This window comes from Musca domestica, unplaced genomic scaffold (genome assembly GCF_030504385.1).
Source record: "Musca domestica strain aabys unplaced genomic scaffold, Musca_domestica.polishedcontigs.V.1.1 85, whole genome shotgun sequence".
NCBI lineage: Eukaryota > Metazoa > Arthropoda > Insecta > Diptera > Muscidae > Musca > Musca domestica.
The window spans coordinates 1,907,082-1,927,101 of NW_026712418.1; the positions used below are offsets into that span (position 1 = coordinate 1,907,082).

At 39.9% G+C, this 20,020-nt stretch overlaps 1 protein-coding gene across 2 annotated transcripts in view; it reads right to left on the reverse strand.

Annotated features, from left to right (window-relative positions):
• LOC101894606 (uncharacterized) overlaps nucleotides 1–19,763 on the reverse strand; it is a 78,597-nt gene extending 58,834 nt beyond the window's left edge. Inside the window, exons 1-2 of one of the 2 annotated variants that reach the window (XM_059131377.1) lie at nucleotides 19,344–19,763; nucleotides 10,753–11,005 (exon numbers count right to left, since the gene is read on the reverse strand). The gene's annotated coding sequence lies outside the window, so the exon portion shown is untranslated. The remainder of the gene's footprint in view (nucleotides 1–10,752; nucleotides 11,006–19,343) is intronic. The other variant, XM_059131378.1, reaches the window with a different exon arrangement.
• Between the last annotated feature and the right edge of the window lie 257 nt (nucleotides 19,764–20,020).

Below are 20,020 nucleotides of genomic sequence, written 5' to 3' on the forward strand. Positions count from 1 at the left end.
TGGTACCTGCATATATTCGGTATATGGATGATTTTAGTGACATTATTTACCGGAAATATTTCAAATTTGGTATTTGAAGGTCGTAATGGATACTACAGCCTATGACGAAAAATTGTCTGTGCAGGTCCATGTCTTTATATATCCCCCATATAATGGTACCTGCATATATTCGGTATTTGGATGATTTTAGCTACATTCGCATTTGAATATTGTAATGGCTAATGACAAAAGTTGCCTATACAGGTCCACGTCATCGTATGGACCATAATATAATGGTTACAGTCGGTATATATAAGATTTTAACAGAATTTTTAACGGATTTTTTTTTTGAAAATTGCAAAAATCTTTCCAAATGTTGGAGGGTATTCAATGATCGGCTCGGACGAACTCACAGTTTTTTTACTTGTTCCATTTATAAAGTCTATCTTAAACTGCAAATTTTTGTCTTATTCTACCTCTGACTCAAGAGATGTTTTATATTCCGACACGTTAAGGTAAGATCCAATGGTATTTAAGCTAAGACTTCTGTTAGACCTGCACTTAAAAGTCCACCTTCATTACAGCTTCGGTAGCTTCTTATCATAACATCTTAAGATTAAATTTGCTGTTATATCCCTAATTTTACAAATTTATTCACGGCTGATACGGCTTCTTAAAAAAATGTAATAATACTTCCAATTACAAATCCACGAAATATTTATGGCTGATATTGCTGGCTTAAGAAACAAATTTACGTCTTCCAATTACAAAATCAAGCCAAGGAAATCTCAGGTTGCAACATTGATTCTCTTGTGTTTTTTTTTTTTCTATTTTTTTTGTATTATTTTTTGATCGATTTTAATTGACCTCAATCATGTCAAAAGTGTGTGAATGTGTGAGTGTGTTATTTTGTTTTCTTTTCATAATCGCTGCTATTATTTTTGTTGCTGTCTTGTTTTTTAGACTTTTCACTTTCAGCGTGACATTCATTGATTTATTCCACAACATACGTTCATTCATTCATTCAGTCACTCAGTCAGTCGTACCTCTATTGATTTTTGTTTAGGTCGTTAGTTAGTGGTTGTTATAGTGCCGATTCCGTTGTTTGTAGTTGTTGTACATTTATCAGTTGCCGTTGTTACATTTTGTTATGAACTATGTTGCCCAAGCAACTTGAAATGAAAACGAAAAGCAAAAAAAAAAAAAAAAATGAAACGAAAACGCTCCCCCATACCCTCCGGTATCCTCTCTGCCATGAACATATGCTATTGCACAAATTCGGTTAAACTCTTTAAGTTGTCGTTTAATTTTTGTTTTTTTTTTTTTTTTTGGTTTGTTTTGCTTTCTTGATTTTCTAAAGCGGCACAACAGCAAAAAATGTGTGTGGAGGTCAGAGGAAATATTTACGAATTATGTGTAAATCTTATTTAACTTTTTGGTTCACATTGTCTTTGCTGGTATTATATGACTGACACTTAACGTAAGTCATTTGCAGGTCACCGCATTAAATTGTAAAGACATATGGCTATACAACTGGGATCGAAAAAACCCAAGCCATAGAATCACAGAGTGAACTAGTTCTTATGTGAGTTGAGTTCCTAATCGGTTCAAAGTATAGATTGATTTCCGCTATAATACCAACCAGGGTTTCGTACTTCGCAGAGGAACTAGATTAATTCAGCTCTTCACTACAGAAGCTAATACGTTCACCGAAGAACGATGGAACGTCAAAAGTAATTGAAACAAGTAAAAAAGCTGTAAGTTCGACAAAGCCGAACTTTGAATACCCTCTTTTCAAAAAATGAAATTCGTTAAAAAATTCTGTTAAAATCTTAAAAATACTAAATTTAGCCGTTATTCAGGGTCTATGCGACGACGTGGACCTGCATAGGCAGCTTTTGTCATAAGCCATTACAATATTCAAATGCGAAACTTGAAAAAAATCGGTGAATAATGTCGCTAAAATCGTCAAAATACCCAATATGGGAGGTACCATTATATGGGAGCTACACGAAAACATGGACCTGCACAGAAAATTTTCTGTCATAGGCTTTAGTATTCATTACGAACTTCAAATACTAAATTTGACACAATTCCGATGAAAAATGTCGCTAAAATCATCAAAAAACCGAATATAGGGAGGTGGCGTTATATGGGGGCTATACGAAGACGTGGACCTGCACAGACAATTTTCTGTCATAGGCTGTAGTATCCATTACGAAGTTCAAATACCAAATTTAAAACATTTCCGGTAAATAATGTCGCTTAAATCATCAAAATACGAAAAAAAAATAGCAAAACGTGGACCTACATGGACCATTTTCAATACCAAAAGTCCTGCAGACATAATATACGTTTGAGTAAAATTTTATGAACCTACTTCATTTCGTTCGAAAGCTAGAGTGATTTCCACATACGGACGGACATCCCTAAATCGACATAGAATTTTATGCTGCTCAAGAATATATATATATATATATATATATATATACTTTGTGGGGTCTAAAATGTATATTTCGAGGTGCTACAAACGGAATGACAAACTCAGGATGAACTAATTTTTTGTCGCTTGTATTTTTATACCCTCAGTCATATGGCTAGAGAGGGTAGATAACATTTGATACGACCAAAACGTGCCTCATCGAAATAATAGTTTTGGACCCTAGGTCTCTTTGGACCAAATCCGTTTCAGGAGATTTGGAGTCGATTTAGCGATGTCCGTCCGTCCGTCTTTCTGTATATCTGGTTGGCTATTGCGCACGATTACTCTCGAAGGGAGTATCCGATTTGGTCCAAACTTGGTACATCTTAATATCAAACTTAGATCGAGTTCGAAAATGGACAATATCGGTCCACTACTTCTGGTACCTCCCCCACAAAACATCAACATTTTCAAAGAAAATAATTTACTGCTCCAACTTTGCAAATCCTAATTTTTTTATTAATGCTAGAGTGACGTGCGAAAATGGACAATATCGGTACACTCCATCAAGCCAAGGGTCAAAATTTTGAACAATTGTAATTCTTATAAAATGTAATGTAAGATTCCGATTGCCTTCAAATTACACACAGAACAATATTTTTAATAACCCAAGGTCTGGCATGAAAATGGAATATGTAGGTCCTCTCCTTTTGGTACCTCTCCCACAAAGGTTCAAACTTTTAAATATCCATGAAGCTCATAAAACGCGAAATTAACATCCGATTCCATTCAGAGTTGGCAAATCTCAATTTTTCTATCAATACAAGATCTGTTATATAGATGGTAGAGATCGGACCATGCCTTCTGGTACCTCCCCCACAAGGTATCAAAGTTTTGAATAACTAAAACGATTATAAAATCCGAAATAATCATCCGGTTCTCTTCATATTTCACATATCCCATTATTTATATTAACCCAAAGTCTGGTGTGAAGATGGAATATATCGGTCTACTCTTTCTGGTACATCTACCACAGAGGGTCAAAATTTCGAATATCTATGAAGCTCATAAAACGCTAAATTAACATACGGATCGAACCATTTCTTCTGGCACCTGTCCCACATAGGGTTCAAGATTTTGAAAAACAAAACGCCCAAAAAAAGCGAAAAAAGCATCCAAATCTCATGCCCGTGAAGATAAATTTAAAAATATAAAATCAAAGACACAAGCCACTTGTATTTTGTGTTGGTGCGCAAGGGGTTTATTGAAAAATAGTTTTTTTTTTTATATTAATGATTTTTACCTTTTTTTTGGATAAATCAACGTATTTTTAATAAGTATTAAGATAATAACACTTCTCCTAAATTAATTTAACAGTAAAATGACACAATTTCCCGACGAGGACGAATAACCAGAGTGGTGTTGGCGGTAGGGAAACTGCATGGAAAATGCTGAATTGCACAAAAACTATGCTAGCTGCGTCATTGAGGCGGGTCTTAAATGAAAGGTCTCGAGGAGTACTTTCTGGCTATATATGCCTTATATTCCCAACTGATTTCAGATAATCGAATTTTTTCGACTTTCTAACCAAAGTGGCGGTTTCGGTAGGGAAACTGCATGGAAAATGCTAAATTGCACAAATCGAAAAAGTTCGATTATCTGAAATCAGTTGGGAATATAAGGCATATATAGCCAGAAAGTACGCCTCGAGACCTTTCATTTAAGACTCGCTTCAATTTCAATTTCTTCTCTCTTCAAATTTTCCGTCTGTTGTGAAGATGATTTATATCTGCAAACCCCTTCTGTTTACTCACCCAAAAAGGGTCACAATTCCCTAATCTGTTCGATTATCTGAAATCAGTTGGGAATATAAGGCATATAAGAAAAACAGGTCTGACATTGAGCTTTCGAAACAATAATTAATAAATAATGTCTTCATTATCTTTGAAAATAAAGTCTAACACTTATCATAGCCATTTAAGTGCAAAATATATCATCCTCACCATTGTTAGCTAATCATTAATGTGATAGCACAAGAGCCATTATCTTGCCTAAGTCATTTTTAATTAGTTTCACTTGCTCAGAGTGCAAAAGCACAAAATTAATAGATTAAATGGTAATCAAAGAAAGAACATTTTGTTGGTTGAATCTCAAACATTTCTAATCAAATCACAAGAAAGAGGGAGTTATGTTCAGCCGGGTGGAGTTTTTTTTTTTTACCTTGAGTTCTTAAAACTATTTTAATTTTTCATTTTGTTTTATAAAATAATCGAATTTTTTCGACTTTCTAACCAAAGTGGCGGTTTCGGTAGGGAAACTGCATGGAAAATGCTAAATTGCACAAAATCGAAAAAGTTCAATTATCTGAAATCAGTTGGGAATATAAGGCATATATAGCCAGAAAGTACTCCTCGAAACCTTTCATTTAAGACCCGCCTCAATTTCAATTTTTTTTCTCTCTTTAAATTTTCGGTCTGTTGTGAAGATGATTTATATCTGTGAACCCCTTCTGTTTACTCACCCAAAAAGGGTCACAATTCCCAATACTTTTATCTGCCATAACTTGCGAAACAAGTCAGCAATTCTTTGCAACTTGCTTATATTTCTGTCAATCAGAAACCCGAGATGAATATGGAATTTATTATTTCGCATACAATTGGATATAAATGTTGGATTTTCTTGTAATTCGGCCCATTAGATGAAGTATGAAAATGGTATACTTGCGTCGACTATATCTGGTACCTCACGCACATTTTAACATTTCCTAAAAAAAATTATCACATATCTCATATAAAGTCTGGGGGTCCTAAAATCTCTCAATTTCCACGCTAAACCTTCTCTCTCACACACTCGTATTTATAATTACCATCCCTTTTGTTGTTTACATGGATTGATGTCTTTTTATATGTGTGAAAGCTCATTGACAAAGTACGTGATTGCCATTTCATTGGAATGTTGTAGGACATCCTGAACTGAGATTCTCGAAGCATGCATGTGCAAAAATGAGTGAGTAAGAAGTTGTAAATCACACCGGGAACTAAAGCCGTGTTTGAACTGTGCTAAGAAAAATCGTTTGTGAATCATTAATAAAAGTATTTTAAGACTCGTTATCTAAAGGAATCCTAGTTCAAATCTCATCGAGAAATAAAACTTTGCTTTAAATTATTCGGAATTGCATAGAAATATTAAGTCCTGCCTTCGGATCGTGATAGGTTAGGTGATAGGATGCGTGGTTGTTTAAAACACAACCACTCCAGTCGAAGACCTGCTGGACGATTGTGTTCATCCTATTTAGGGAACAAGAAGAAGTCCAATGTAAAACCAGTAAGGAAAGCTCAAAAGTCGGGCGGGGCCGACTATATGATACCCCACACCACTATGCATATTTAGTAGAGCTCTCGTAAAAAGGTTTATACAGGGCATTTCAGAGCTCTATGAGATATTTGGTACAAAATCAAAATCTATCTAATTCTATCGTGCATTTTACGAACTATAGCTATCTCTGAACCGGGTTTCTCCAAATTTTACGTATTCTTCTTCTTCTTCTAGACTGGTGATTTGGGCTGATATTGACCATTTTGTGCACATTTAACCCGAAATCGGATGAAGATATATATGAGAGCTATATCCAAATCTGAACCGATTTCGATAAAATTTAAAACAGCTATTCCTGTGCTCCATCTAATACCTGGTACCAAATATCACGGTTGTGGAGTGAATATTACGAATGTATGGGACTAAAATTCTAAATCGGATGAAACATATATATGATTGCTATATTTATATCTGAACCGATTTTCACTAAATTTGATATACTTGCTTCTAGGCTGAATTTGGTCCGATGTACTAAAATTCAGTCCATTTGGACTTATATCGGCCATTTGGTGCACAATTAACCCGAAATCGGATGAAGATATATATGGGAGCTATATCCAAATCTGAACCGATTTCGATAAAATTACAAACATCTATTTCTGGGCTGCATCTAATACCTGGTACCAAATATCACGGTTGTGGAGTGCATAGTAGGAATGTGAGGAACTTAAAGATCAAATCAGATGAAAGATATATATGGGAGCTATAGCTATATCTGAACCGATTTTCTCCAAATTTGATATACTTGCTTCTAGGCCGAACTCGGTTGGGTGTGCCAAAATTCAGGTAATTTGGACTGATAGTGGACATTTGGTGCACATTTAACCCGAAATCGGATGAAGATATATATGGGAGCTATATCTAAATTTGATCCGATTCTTACCAATTTCAATAGGGTTCGTCCTTGGGCCAAAAAAATATTGTTTGGAAAATTTCATCTCAATCGGATAATAAATGCGAACTGCATTTTGTTCACAAGAATACATGGACAGACGGACGGACGGACAGACAGACGGACGGACATGCATAAATCGACTCAGAAAGTGATTCTATGAAGGTTCTCAAAAGTAACTATGGGTCTATCTCGTTTCCTTCTCCATGTTACAAACAAATGCACAAAGACATAATACCCTTACCACTATGTGGTGTAGGGTATAAAAAAAGAAAATATAGCAGAAGTAAAAGTTAGAAGACAGAGAGGAAGAAGCGAAGAGGATGAAAGTGTATCCACGTTGTGATCAGCATAACTGCTGGTTCGGTTTCAGAAAAAGAGGTCATGTCGGGTAGAATTTGCTTACCCAGTAGCCTCTGTCTGACTCCATAAAGAGTTGGACCGGGACCAAAAAAGTTTGACAGACGTCTTAAACTTTTCCGGAGCGTTTCTGCATTCTAGAACATCAATAGGTTTGGATGTAACAGAATTAAAAGTCTTCAAGGGCGCCTGACTATCGACATATATAGTCAACGGTCTATTCAGTTCATTGATCGTGATGATCTAGCCGTGCTGCTGGCTGATGGTTAATAAGCTTTAAAAATTCTTTGCCGACCCAAACATAAAAATTCCTAAAATTCTAAGAAAAACAGGTCTGACATTGAGCTTTCGAAACAATAATTAATAAATAATGTCTTCATTATCTTTGAAAATAAAGTCAAATACTTATCATAGCCATTTAAGTGCAAAATATATAATCCTCATCATTGTTAGCTAATCATGAATGCGATAGCACAAGAACCATTATCTTGCCTAAGTCATTTTTAATTAGTTTCACTTGCTCAGAGTGCAAAAGCGCAAAATTAATAGATTAAATGGCAATCAAAGAAAGAACATTTTATTGGTGGAATCTCAAACATTTCTAATCAAATCACAAGAAAGAGGGAGTTATGTTCAGCCGGGTGGAGTTTTTTTTTACCTTGAGTTCTTAAAAATATTTTAATTTTTCATTTTGTGTTATAAAATAGTTTCTGAATTTAGCTCCCACTTCTGCAGGACTACAAAATAATATAACAATGTTGTTACGAATTACGTAAAATTTCACAATGGTTGACAATTAAATGTTTGGCAGAATTTTTTTGCATATCTATATTCATTCTCACTACAATTCCTGTCATCTAAATTACTTTTAAATTATTTAATAGGAGAAAGAAAGGTTTCATTAATTTATTAAATGGATTCGGACATTCAAAACATTTTGCAAAGACATCGGTTCGGTTGAAGAATTCACAAGTTGAATCCTCGGGCCGGAAATCAAGCAGGAACATACACATTCATATCAACTTATACGAAATGAGTTCCGAGTCGGCCTGAAGTCCACATTAAATTGCCTCAGAGAATTAACCACTGAATTATTCACTAGCTGAAATACATAGCTCATAATAGAATACAGAATATAGTTCTCGTACTCACTCACTCGTATTTATAATTTCGGACACTGTTGTTTCCATGCATTTGTTTGTTTGTATGTTTGAGTATGTTCATGAACATCATCGTCGTATGTCTATGATAAATGAATGTGGTTGCCATTTCTGAATTGTGATTCTCGCTACTTCCATGTACGTGTGAGGACCTATAAATACGAGCGAGTAGGTTTCCAGTCAGTTTCTCACCTTTCTTTTTGTAAAGAAGGCTGCCATCATACTTTTCCTTACTATATTGTTTAACCACTGCCTCAACATCGACTATTTCCCAATAGCCTGGAAGGTGGCACTCGCGGTACCAATTCCCCAAAGCCCAGAGCAAATATAACCCTTAGGGGGAGCTATAGACTTATATCCCTGTTATCGCCCTTGCCGAAGCTGTTTGAACACTTTCTACTGCCTCGAATCAACTGGATCTTCGAAGAGAGGAGGAACATTCGGGAAGCATAGCATATGTATGGACATCAATATCGTATTTTCATGATGAATGGACGTGGTTGCCATTTGTGAATTATGATTCTCGATACTTCCATGTACGGGCGAGGACTTATAAATACGAGCGAGTAGGTTGCCAGTCAGTTTTTGCGTTTATTTTTGTAAAGAATCCTGGTGAAGCCATCATCCTTTTCCTTACTATATTGTTTAACCACTGCCTCAACATCGGATATTTCCCAATAGCCTGGAAGGAGGCACAAGGGGTACTAATTCCCCAAAGACCAGAGCAGATACTACCCTTAGGGAAGCTGCTTGAACACATCCTACTGCGCCGAATCAACTGGATCATCGAAGAGAGGGGGATAATAAAGGACTGCCATCTCGGACATGCAGCAAAACACTATACAACCGTCCTCCGGCCAATGTGAAACGTTGGATAGTAAACTACATGTGTGGACGCCAGTTGTACGTGGAACCTATAAACAAGAAGTCAGGCATCCGTAGAATTAAACAGAGAGTTCCCCAAGTTGGTGAGATATCTGTTTAACCTCTACCTTTCTGACATTCCACGACCTCCAGACGGCATAGAGATAACGTACGCACATACACATAGAGATAATAACGGACGCTCGTGGGGTCCGAACCCATCATTGATGACATATGTGATCGGTTAAACGCTTACCTACTTCATCTAACCGCCTTTTTTTCACTGCGAGGAATATGAAAACAGCCACACTTTTCACCACATGGACTGCGAAGATGAGGCTGTCTTTGAAGATCGATGGTGTTTTAATTCCGACCACCAATTACCCCCTTAGGGGTCACATTCTATAGCCTTTTCAAGTCGTCCGGGCATATCACAGCTATCTGAGACAAGATTAGAAATAGGAACAAGGTTCTCAAATCTCTGGCCGGCAGCACTTGGGGAGCAGTTAAGGAAACATTGTTGACGTCTTACCACGCGATAGGCAGGTCTGTAATATATGCGGCTCCGGTGTGGTCCGCCAACTTCCTACCAGAATGCCGACCTTAGAACCGCAACAGGGTGCCTCCTTATGACACCTCTCGACCACCTACATGAAGGGGCGAAGGTCTTACTGGTGTGACAGCATAATAAAATGCTGTCAATGCAATACCTGCTTGGGTGTTACAGACAGAGCCATCCGAATCACAATCTGGCAGTTAGGCAACCCCCGCCCAGGCATGTAAGGAAATACCTTCGTGATAAAGAAAAAGAGGTTTAAGAGAGAGCCTCTAGATCAACAGGCCTATAAGTGGAACTGAATAGTATTCACTCTAACGAGGTCTCAGAAGTCATGGAGGGGTATAGAGTGAATACCGTACTCGGAGACAATCGCAGCTGAAGAGCGAGAACTGCCCCGACAAACCCGAGTAGTTTTGGCTCAGTTAAGGTCTGGATGGTGCAGCCGCCGCAATTCCCATTGAGCCCGGATTGACAGCGATGTGCAGAACATCTGGCCAGCATGTGGCACAGGTCCATATGACACGCTGCACCTACTTCGCTGCCCAGCCAAACCTACTTACCTAACTCCAGTATCATTGTAGACCCAACCCTACAGGTTACATCCTTTTTAAGACTGGATTTAGAAGCAGAACCCGATTGAGAATAGTCAGAACGAATACAGCAGTATGAGCTGCTACAACAACAACAACCCACACCCTAGCAGTCTTTAAACATTCGTTCCGTATGGTTTAAGACCAAAATGGGAACAATTGCAATTGGTTGGGACTTCACCAAAGCATTTGATATACAAAATGCAAATATTTAGCTTCGATTGACTAACTAACTAACTACCATGCGGTAAGAAGTTTCCTCCAGAATCGAGTCATTCGCATTAGAGTTGATGACAAACTGTGTAAGCCACGACTGGTAAAAGCGGGGGTTCCTCGGGAATCACTGATGGCACCTGTCTTGTGCAACGTGTTTGTTAGCAATATCCCCGGACCGGTCGGAGAACTTACACATTTAACGATTAACCTCGCTACAAATGCGGTTACTGCTGGAAAATCTAATATTTTCCGATATTTATTTCTATTAGGTACATTCTCAGAGCACGTGACCCAAAATTTTCAATCGAAAATATGTCTCTTAAATCAAAACTCACCTGTTGTTATTTGATCAAGGACTGACAGACTAACTGAGTATCCGACAACGCTTCTGAATGGCAAATTGAATTGGCAGCACTTTCGCAATTATAAACTGCTCTTTGTATTTTAGTAGCTATTATTTGGAATCTGATGACGTCGTAGCAGCTGGACCGCAGTAACATGCTGTTTGAATGTTTTGTTGTTGTATTTTCTTTTCGTTAGTGGTCTCGTGGTGTTGTATTTTTTCTTAATTTATTTCCACTCCACCTTCTGTAGTTTTTTTGTTTTTTTTAACATGTGAGAAAAAAATATTGTTTATTTAGTTATTTATGGTCCATTTTGTTTTGCAAAAACAACAACGCAACAAATAAATATTTGTATGAATAAAATGAACAACATCAACGCCAAACACAACAATAAGATAGGCAATCCCACGGCGACCGGTTCTATGTACCGGATTGACTCGGAGGCACATTTCTCCGACCAGGGGCCGCCAACCCAGCAAATACATGTTCGTGTTCGTCCATTTTTCTGATGTGGGAGCAACATTACCCGGAATGTTTGCTCCGTATTCTCTTGGTCCGAGCCGGGATCGAGACCAACCCCGGACCATGGTTCTGCTCCGTTTGTCGTAATCGCATCCACCACAGATCGGTTTCGGTGAGATGCAACGGATGCATGGAGTGGGTGCATTTCCGGAATTGTTCCGGCCTAAACCGGATACAGGAGTATAGCGATAGGGACTACATTGCTTCCTGCTGCGTCAATGTAGACCCCAGTGAGTCTTCATCTTCGGCGTCCTCATCGTCGTCGCAATATGAGACTCCCCCGCAATCTCCTCAACAGCAATCTACGCAGCAGCTGACGCCACACATTGCTGTTCAAGTTCCGGACAATGCATCATTTCTCCAATTTAATTGTGATGGTCTCAGAGGTAAGATCAATGAAATTGTAAGCTTTATGAGTCGGAAGAACATCAAGGTCGCAGCGATCCAGGAGACGAAGCTGAGTACCACCTGCAGGCTTCAAAGTTGTGATGGATACAACGTACTAAGGAAGGATCGCTCCAGAGGTGGAGGTGGAGGATTAGCGTTCCTATTGCACCACTCTGTCCAGTACAGACCTATCTCGCCTGAGCTTGACTCTAGTGACCCGTACATGGAATGTATGGGGGTAGCGGTCAAGTGTGGAACCGCCGAGGTAGAGGTGCTCAACGTGTACATTCCGCCGTTAAATAGCTGTGCCCCACGTTATATGCCTAATATCAGTTCACTACTGGTAGGCAATAACCGTCTGGTGCTAGGGGATTTCAATGCCCATCATGAATTATGGCATTCCGTCCTAGGTAATGACCAGAGAGGCATGGCGCTGGCTGAGCAAATCGATAGCTCCACGTTTTGCACAGTGAATGAGGACGCGCCCACCAGAATAAGGGGAGACTGCCACAGTTCTCCGGACATATCCATCGTGTCCCCAGGTCTGACGAATGACGTAACTTGGCAATCAGTCATTTCTCTAGGCTCAGACCACCTCCCCATTATTATCGCCATCAATAGACCACCCGACTTCATCGACTCTGAACGCCGCACTTTCCTTAACCACGGGAAAGCTAATTGGCAAGAATTCAGAGAGTATACCAATCGCCGCTTCAGAGAACTGCCCAACCCATCTGATGTTCAGGTAGCAGATAGGTGTTTCCGGGACATCATCAAAGCTGCAGCCGCTCGCTATATACCTGCTGGTCGAATACCTGAAATAAGACCAAATTTCCCAGCAGAGGCAGCGGGATTAGCAAACGAGCGAGATGAGCTTCGCCGTACTAACCCTAATAACCCCAGAGTCAGGGAACTTACTCTGGAGGTAAACAGGTTAGTAGGTGAGCATAAGCGGAAAAAGTGGCTAGAACATCTGAAGCATTGCAACATCGGTACCGGAACGAGTAAATTGTGGGCAACGGTTAAGTCGCTTTCGAACCCTGGAAAAAAGGACGATCGGACATCTGTCTCATTTAACGGCGTAGAAGTGACAGATCCGAAGAGGTGCGCGTGTTATTTTAACCGGCAATTTGTAGAGCACCCCGAGAGTGACAGGGCGAAGAGAAGGATACTACGCCGTGTACGATCCCTTCCAGCCGAGGAGGTACCACCACAATTTACGTTGGCAGATGTTGCACAGGTCATCAGAAGCGCAAAGTCATCCAAAGCGCTTGGTCCTGACGGAATCTCAATGGTGATGTTGAAGCAACTGGATGAACCAGGAGTTGAGTATCTGACAAAGCTTCTCAATCTGTCGTTAGCCACCCTAGTAGTTCCCGATGCCTGGAAAATGGGCAGGGTGGTCCCGCTACTGAAGCCAGGCAAGGATGCCAGCAAAAGTGATTCATACAGGCCGATATCACTTTTGTCACCAGTAGCAAAGACGCTTGAGGCTTTACTCCTCCCCAGCATAAGAGAGTGTTTCCCAGTAGCCGATCATCAACACGGATTCCGAAAATTGCATAGCACAACAACAGCTTTACACGCCATTTCCACACATGTCAGTAGAGGTCTCAACCAGAACAGGCCGTGCGATAGAACAGTTATGGTGGCACTTGATTTATCAAAAGCCTTTGATACAGTCAATCATGCCACACTGTTCGAGGACATTGAACGCACCACCCAACGCCAAGTTTGAAACGTTGGATAGTAAACTACATGTGTGGACGCCAGTCGTACGTGGAATTCAGAAACAAGAAGTCGAGCATCCGTAGAGTTAAACAGGGAGTTCCCCAAGGTGGGGTGATATCTCCGGAACTGTTTAACCTCTACCTTTCTGAAATTCCACGCCCTCCAGACGGCATAGAGATTATTACGTACACAGATGATTGTACGCTCGTGGCGTCCGGACCCATTATTGATGACATTTGCGATCGGTTGAACGCTTACCTTGTTGATCTTACCGCCTTTTTCACTGCGAGGAATATGAAGATATCCGCCACTAAGTCGACGGCCACACTTTTCACCACATGGACTGCGGAGATGGGGCTATCCTTGAATGTGCAGGTCGATGGTGCTATTATTCCGACCACCAACTACCCCAAGGTATTAGGGGTCACATTCGATAGCCTCTTTAAGTCGTCCGCGCATACCACAGCTATCTGCGACAAGATTAGAAGTAGGAACAAGGTCCTCAAGTCTCTGGCCGGCAGTACTTGGGGAGCTGATAAGGAGACCTTGTTGACCTCTTACAACGCGATAGGCCGGTCTGTGGTAAACTATGCGGCTCCAGTGTGGTCCGCTAACGTCAGTGCTACGCAGTGGAAAAATGTTCAGTCCTGCCAGAATGCCGCCCTTAGAACCGCAACAGGGTGCCTTCTCATGACACCCGTCGATCACCTACATGAGGAGGCGAAGGTCTTACCGGTGCGACAGCATAACAAAATGCTGTCAATGCAATACCTGCTTGGGTGTTATAGACAAAGCCATCCAAATCACCATCTTGTGGATAGGCAACCTCCGCCCAGGCACGTTAGGAAAGACCTTCATGATCTAGAGAGAGAGGTACAGAGGTATAAGAGAGAGCCTCTAGATCAACAGGCCTATCAAGCGGGACTGAATAGTATTCACTCTAATGCGGTCTCAGAAGCCATTGAAGGATATAGAGTGAATACTGTGCTAGGAGACCATCCCCCTCCCGTCGCAGCTGAAGAACGAGAGCTGCCCCGACAAACCCGAGTAGTCTTGGCTCAATTACGATCCGGATGGTGCAGCCGCCTAAATTCCTACTGGGCCCGGATCAACGGCGAAGTGCAGAACATCTGCCCAGCATGTGGCACAGGCCCACATGACACGCTGCATTTATTTCGCTGCCCAGCCAAGCCTACTCACCTAACTCCAGTCTCGTTATGGACTCAACCCACACAGGTTGCATCCTTTTTGAGACTGGACTTAGAGGCAGAACCGGATTGAACTGAGTTAGAAAATGGAAACCAAACGAACACATATGTATGAGCTGCTACAACAACAACAACAACAACAACAATAAGATAGAAAAACAAACTTAAATCCGCTTGGGCATCAGATGAAAATCTCAAGAAAGAAAAAGAGGCAGAGAGTAAGTAAATGAGTGCGATGTGACCGAGATCAAGAGAAGTGAAGAAAAAAAAAACTGATTTGAATCTTTTTCAGAAACTATACCCGCACTCTTATCTGGATACTTTGGTGAACTGAAAGGCAAGTCGACGCAACAATTTAGAAATGTGCTATGCACCCAGCAAACATACAATTTGTTATAAAAAAATTTAATTGGAATAGTACTTTGTTCCTTCATAGGCATCTCTAACGTCCCCTCGAATCTCATAGTCAAATATCTGACCGAAGTGTGATAAAAAATATTCCGATTGACGCATTTTAAAACGAGTTGACAAATATTGTCGATCATTGAAACTGCTCTAAGTTTGGTAAGAGTATTTGGATGATGGATTTTTGGGTGAAATCGGAAACTGACTTTGAGATTTTTTGTGCGCCCAGCTTGCCTTCGGGAAACATAGCTGTTTGCTGTTGGACCCGTTTACAGGTTGCGGAAAGAAAGCTCAGTAAATATACTATATTGCTGCGAATTAAATAAGCAGTCGCGGACATTCGGCAAATCTTGGGTTAAAAGTGTTACAAGTTTGAAGACGAGCTACCGACTATATTGTAACTGAGCTTCGTTGATAACTGGTTGCCTCAACCAATACCATGATGCGAAGTCTAGGGGATTTTAGTGTCCGCCATGAGTTGTAGCATTCCATCCTAGGTAATAACCAGAGGGGATCAGCGTTGGGAAACGAGGATACACCAATCCGAATAAGAGGAGAGCGTCACAGACATATCCATACTGTGACCCGGTCTGATAAATTACGTGGCTTAGCAACCCAGAATTTTTCTTGCGTTTCGCGATAATCGTCTCCAGAAGCAGATAGCCAGATTTCATAATCTCTGAACGCTGTCAAGCTCACAGGCCAAAATTCAGAGATTTTACCAAGCTTCGCTTTAGTGAAATGACCATCCTTTGTAATGTTCGGATACAGAATGGATTTTCCGGGGCATCATCAAAGCTGCAGCCGCTCGCTATATCTCTGCTGGTCGAATACCCAAAATAAGACCTAATTTTCCAGTAGAGGCAGCGGGACTAGCGAATGAACATTAAGAGTTCTGAAGTGCCAGTGGGAGTAGCGAATGAGAGCCCTACTGATCCCAGAGGCAGTGACAATGTAACGGTGACTGATGAAAAGTGGTGCGCTGGCCACATGGGAATTGAGTATCTTACTAAAGTAATTAACCTGTCGTTAGCCACCCACATCGTACCCGGAGTGTAACAAATGGGCAGGATGGTCCCACTACTTAAGCCAGACAAAGATGTCACCAAAGGCGACTCATACAGATCAATTTCGCTTTTATCGACCGTATCAAAGACTCTCTCCAGTGGCCAACCATCAGCACGGATCCGGTCAACAACATAGTACCACAACAGCATTACACGCCATTCCCACAACATAATGTTTGAGGGCGTGGCCAAGTTTGAAACGTTGGATAATCAACTATATGTGTGAACGCCAGTCGTAAGTGGAATTCCGGAACAAGAAGTCTAATCCTCGTACAGAGAGATCCCCAAAGTTGGGTAATATCACCGACACTGTTTAACCTCTAACTTTCCGGAATTCCGCGCCCAACAGACGCCATTGAGATCGTAACCTATGCGGATGATTGTAGGATCATGGCGTTGGGTCCTGTCGCTGATAACATATATGTTAAGGTGAACACCTATTTCGTCAGCATAGCTATATGCCTTCATGTGGGCCATCGTAACCATTGGTGGATAGAACTCCCCACCAATACGTTTCAGGAACGACCTGCATAATCTAGCGAGAGAGCTCCAATGATCCAAAGAGAGCACCTGGATCAGGAAGCCTATCAGGCAGGTCTGAATAGCGTTAATACTGATGCAGTCGCCAATGTAGTCCAACCCCAATCTGAAGCAGCCGAATATCGTCGGTTGTCTAGACAAACTTTCAGGAGGGTGTAGACGTCTCAATTCACGGGAAGAAAAGGCTATAGTTAAGTATATCCCCAAAAAGGCAGCGTCAAGAAGAAACCTAAACGTCAGCATCACTTGTTTCAAACAGAGCAAACGGAGCTCTCAAGAGCACTTCCCAAGCTGCATTGAAGATGATGCTAAACTTCCCGCTATTGGATCTTTTGTCAATGTTTCAAGCAACAAGGATTGTGCTGACAAGCGGGAGGAAGGCACGAATCCTGTACAACCCAATAAGACTAAATATTTTAGGTGAATGTGGTTACATGTCCACCTTTTTCGACTTCAATTGCATTGACGTAACAATACCTTATAGGGACGCTTGGGCTGATGGCTAAGCTTCTCTGAACGGTCTGGCTATTTAAACAGACAAATCCAAGATAGATAAAGACACCATATTCTGCCCTTATCAATTTATTAGATGCTCATTTAGTCTTGATGCTGGGTTTTATTCAGGCGGAGATTCTTGTAATCAAGGTGGCAGCAAAAATAGTAAGACAACTATGCGATAACAAGAGTGACTATATATATCAAGTCAAGTGCGAATAAATCGAAAGCCCCACTAGATATACGTGAATTCACTAAGCTTTGTTGGGTTCCATGACATAGCAACATGGTGGCTATTGAAATCGTTGATGAATTAGCTCACAGTCAGACCACCGTAAAGCTATAATGCCATCTGCTTACAAAAGTCTCTCACTGATGATATAGAAGGTGTTACTTCGAACCCGGTTGCAAGTTTTCGAAGGTCTTCTATTACTTAGCACGACTAATCGAAGAATCGCGGTAGGCCTACTAACTAGCTACTGCAGTATCAAATATCTGACCTCTAAATGGTATAACAGTGCTCCTGACTAATATAGACTATATGATGAGGAATAAGATATAACGACTTACTGTCCTTCTTCCCAGACATAGATCCCATTATTAAGTTTGTCATTCCGTTTCTAACACCTCTTCTTGATCAGCATAAAATTCTTTGTCGATTTAGCGATGTCCGTTCGTCTATGGAAATCACTCTAGCTTCCGAATGAAATGAAGTAGGTAGGTTTACTCAATTCTATATTATGTTTTCAGGACTTTTGGTATTGAAAATGGGCCATGTGGGTCCACGTTTTGGTATAGCCCCCATATGACGACACCCCCGATATTCTGTAGTTTGATGATTTTAGCGATATTATTCACCGGAATTGTCTCAAATTTGGGATTTGAAGTTCGTAATGGACAGCCTATTACAGAAAATTGTCTATGCAGGTCCACGTCTTCGTATAGCACCCAAAAAAAATATTACAGCCTAAGACTGAAAATAGTCGGTACCGTTCACGTTTTGGTTTAGCCCCCATATCATAGTACCTCCCTATATTCGGTATTTTGATGATTTTAGCGACATTTTTCACGGAATTTTGTTTTCCAAGTTTCGCATTTGAATAATGTAATGGCTTATGACAAAAGATGCCTATGCAGGTCCACGTCGTCGTTTAGACCCTATATATAACGGCTACATTCGTTATTTTTAAGATTTTAATAGAATATTTAACAGATTTTATTTTTTTTTTTTAAGTTGCCAAATTCGTTCAAAGTTCAGCCCGGCCGAACTTACAGCTTTTCAAGATTGTTACTTCTATATCTTCCCTCTATCTTATCTCCAATTCTTATTCGGAGAGTTTTTACCAGATCATGATTTGGACATTTTGACATATGGCTAGCAGTTGTAAATTCTCAAAATGTTTTCTGGGTAAAATGTTGATATGTTTCGCCCAAATGTGAACAGCTCGGACAACACAAACGCTTTTGATATTCTTTAAAATCTGTTGTTGTTGCGGTTGCTTTATGGAGGCACACATTGATTTGGGCAAATTTAAAACTATACATTTTTTTTTATTGTTTAAGATTGAATCCGAATGTGGAGCATATAAGAGGGAGAGCGAGAGGGAGAGAGAGAGAGATACACATGTATTTTTGAGAAGGCGGGTAATGAAAACCCCCACTTGATTTCTTACAAATATTGTATTTGTTGTTGTTCTTGTTCTTAAACAATTGACGTTACTGGTGTTGTTGTTGTTGTTCATATAAGGAGGAGATTTGGTGGTTTTTTGTTAGGACTTAATTATTTGTTATTCTGATCACATATACACACACAAACACTTATTCAATGGCTATTGCAAGAGATTTGACTTAATTTCAAATAGATTACAGAAACAAATATTGCCATAATTTTTTCTTTTTTTTGTTGTTGTTGTTGTTATATTTCTTCATTAACACATTGCACGAATGAACGAATAGGAGGAGGAGGATGATGACAAATATAAACACTGTCGGAAATGGAATAGATGGATGGTGGACCAGAGTCCAATGAAGTTGTTTTTTTTTTTTTAATTCACTTTTTTCGCGCAGTAATTATCATTTAATTAACACCCAGCTCCAACCAATGGAAAGTACCTTCTTTTGTGATTGCACACACGGCAACAAGGATAGGAGTGAGTGGGGAAATCAGCCGATAGCAATGGGGAAAAGAAATACATGAAATATTCTCAAATATCTTTTAGAGACTCACAAAATCACAATTTGCTTGAACATGTTCTGTTTGAACCGATGCATGTGTGTGACAAACGTGCATTTGTTGCTTATTATAAAAGCAAATACATTTCGACATTTCCAATAGAAAAAATGCACCGAGTCGATACAAAACTTATGTTTTTACTCCTTCGTCGTCATTGTCGTTTTTTTTTTTTGCTTTTTGGGATACACTAATTATGCGAACTTCAAATTGATTTGAATTTTGACCACAATATCATTTTATTTTATTACAAACATTTAATCGAATAGATCTTTCTCCGTCTGCTTTTTTATTCACTTTTTGGTCATATTGGTTTTTATGTTCCTTTAAATTTATAAACAATAAAAAAATAACAAATACGCCAGCCTGCGAAACGTTCAGCTGCGCTGCTGCCTTTTGTTTTTGACCGACCACTAGGGATACGTAAGTCGACTTTTGGCGTTGAATACCCCAAAAAGTCAATGTTGATTTGTGTTTGTGGTGAAAATCGCAAAGGAGACTTATCGTAATCGGGTTTTAACTTGGAGATTATCGATTTTTTGTCGACTTTTCACTTTAAGACACAAGCCAAATATTAGCTGTGTTCCAAATATTAGTGTGCTACTATTTTGTACCATATTTACAAGTTTGACTTGAAAATCACCATTTTGTTTAATCCTTTTTGAGATGCAACT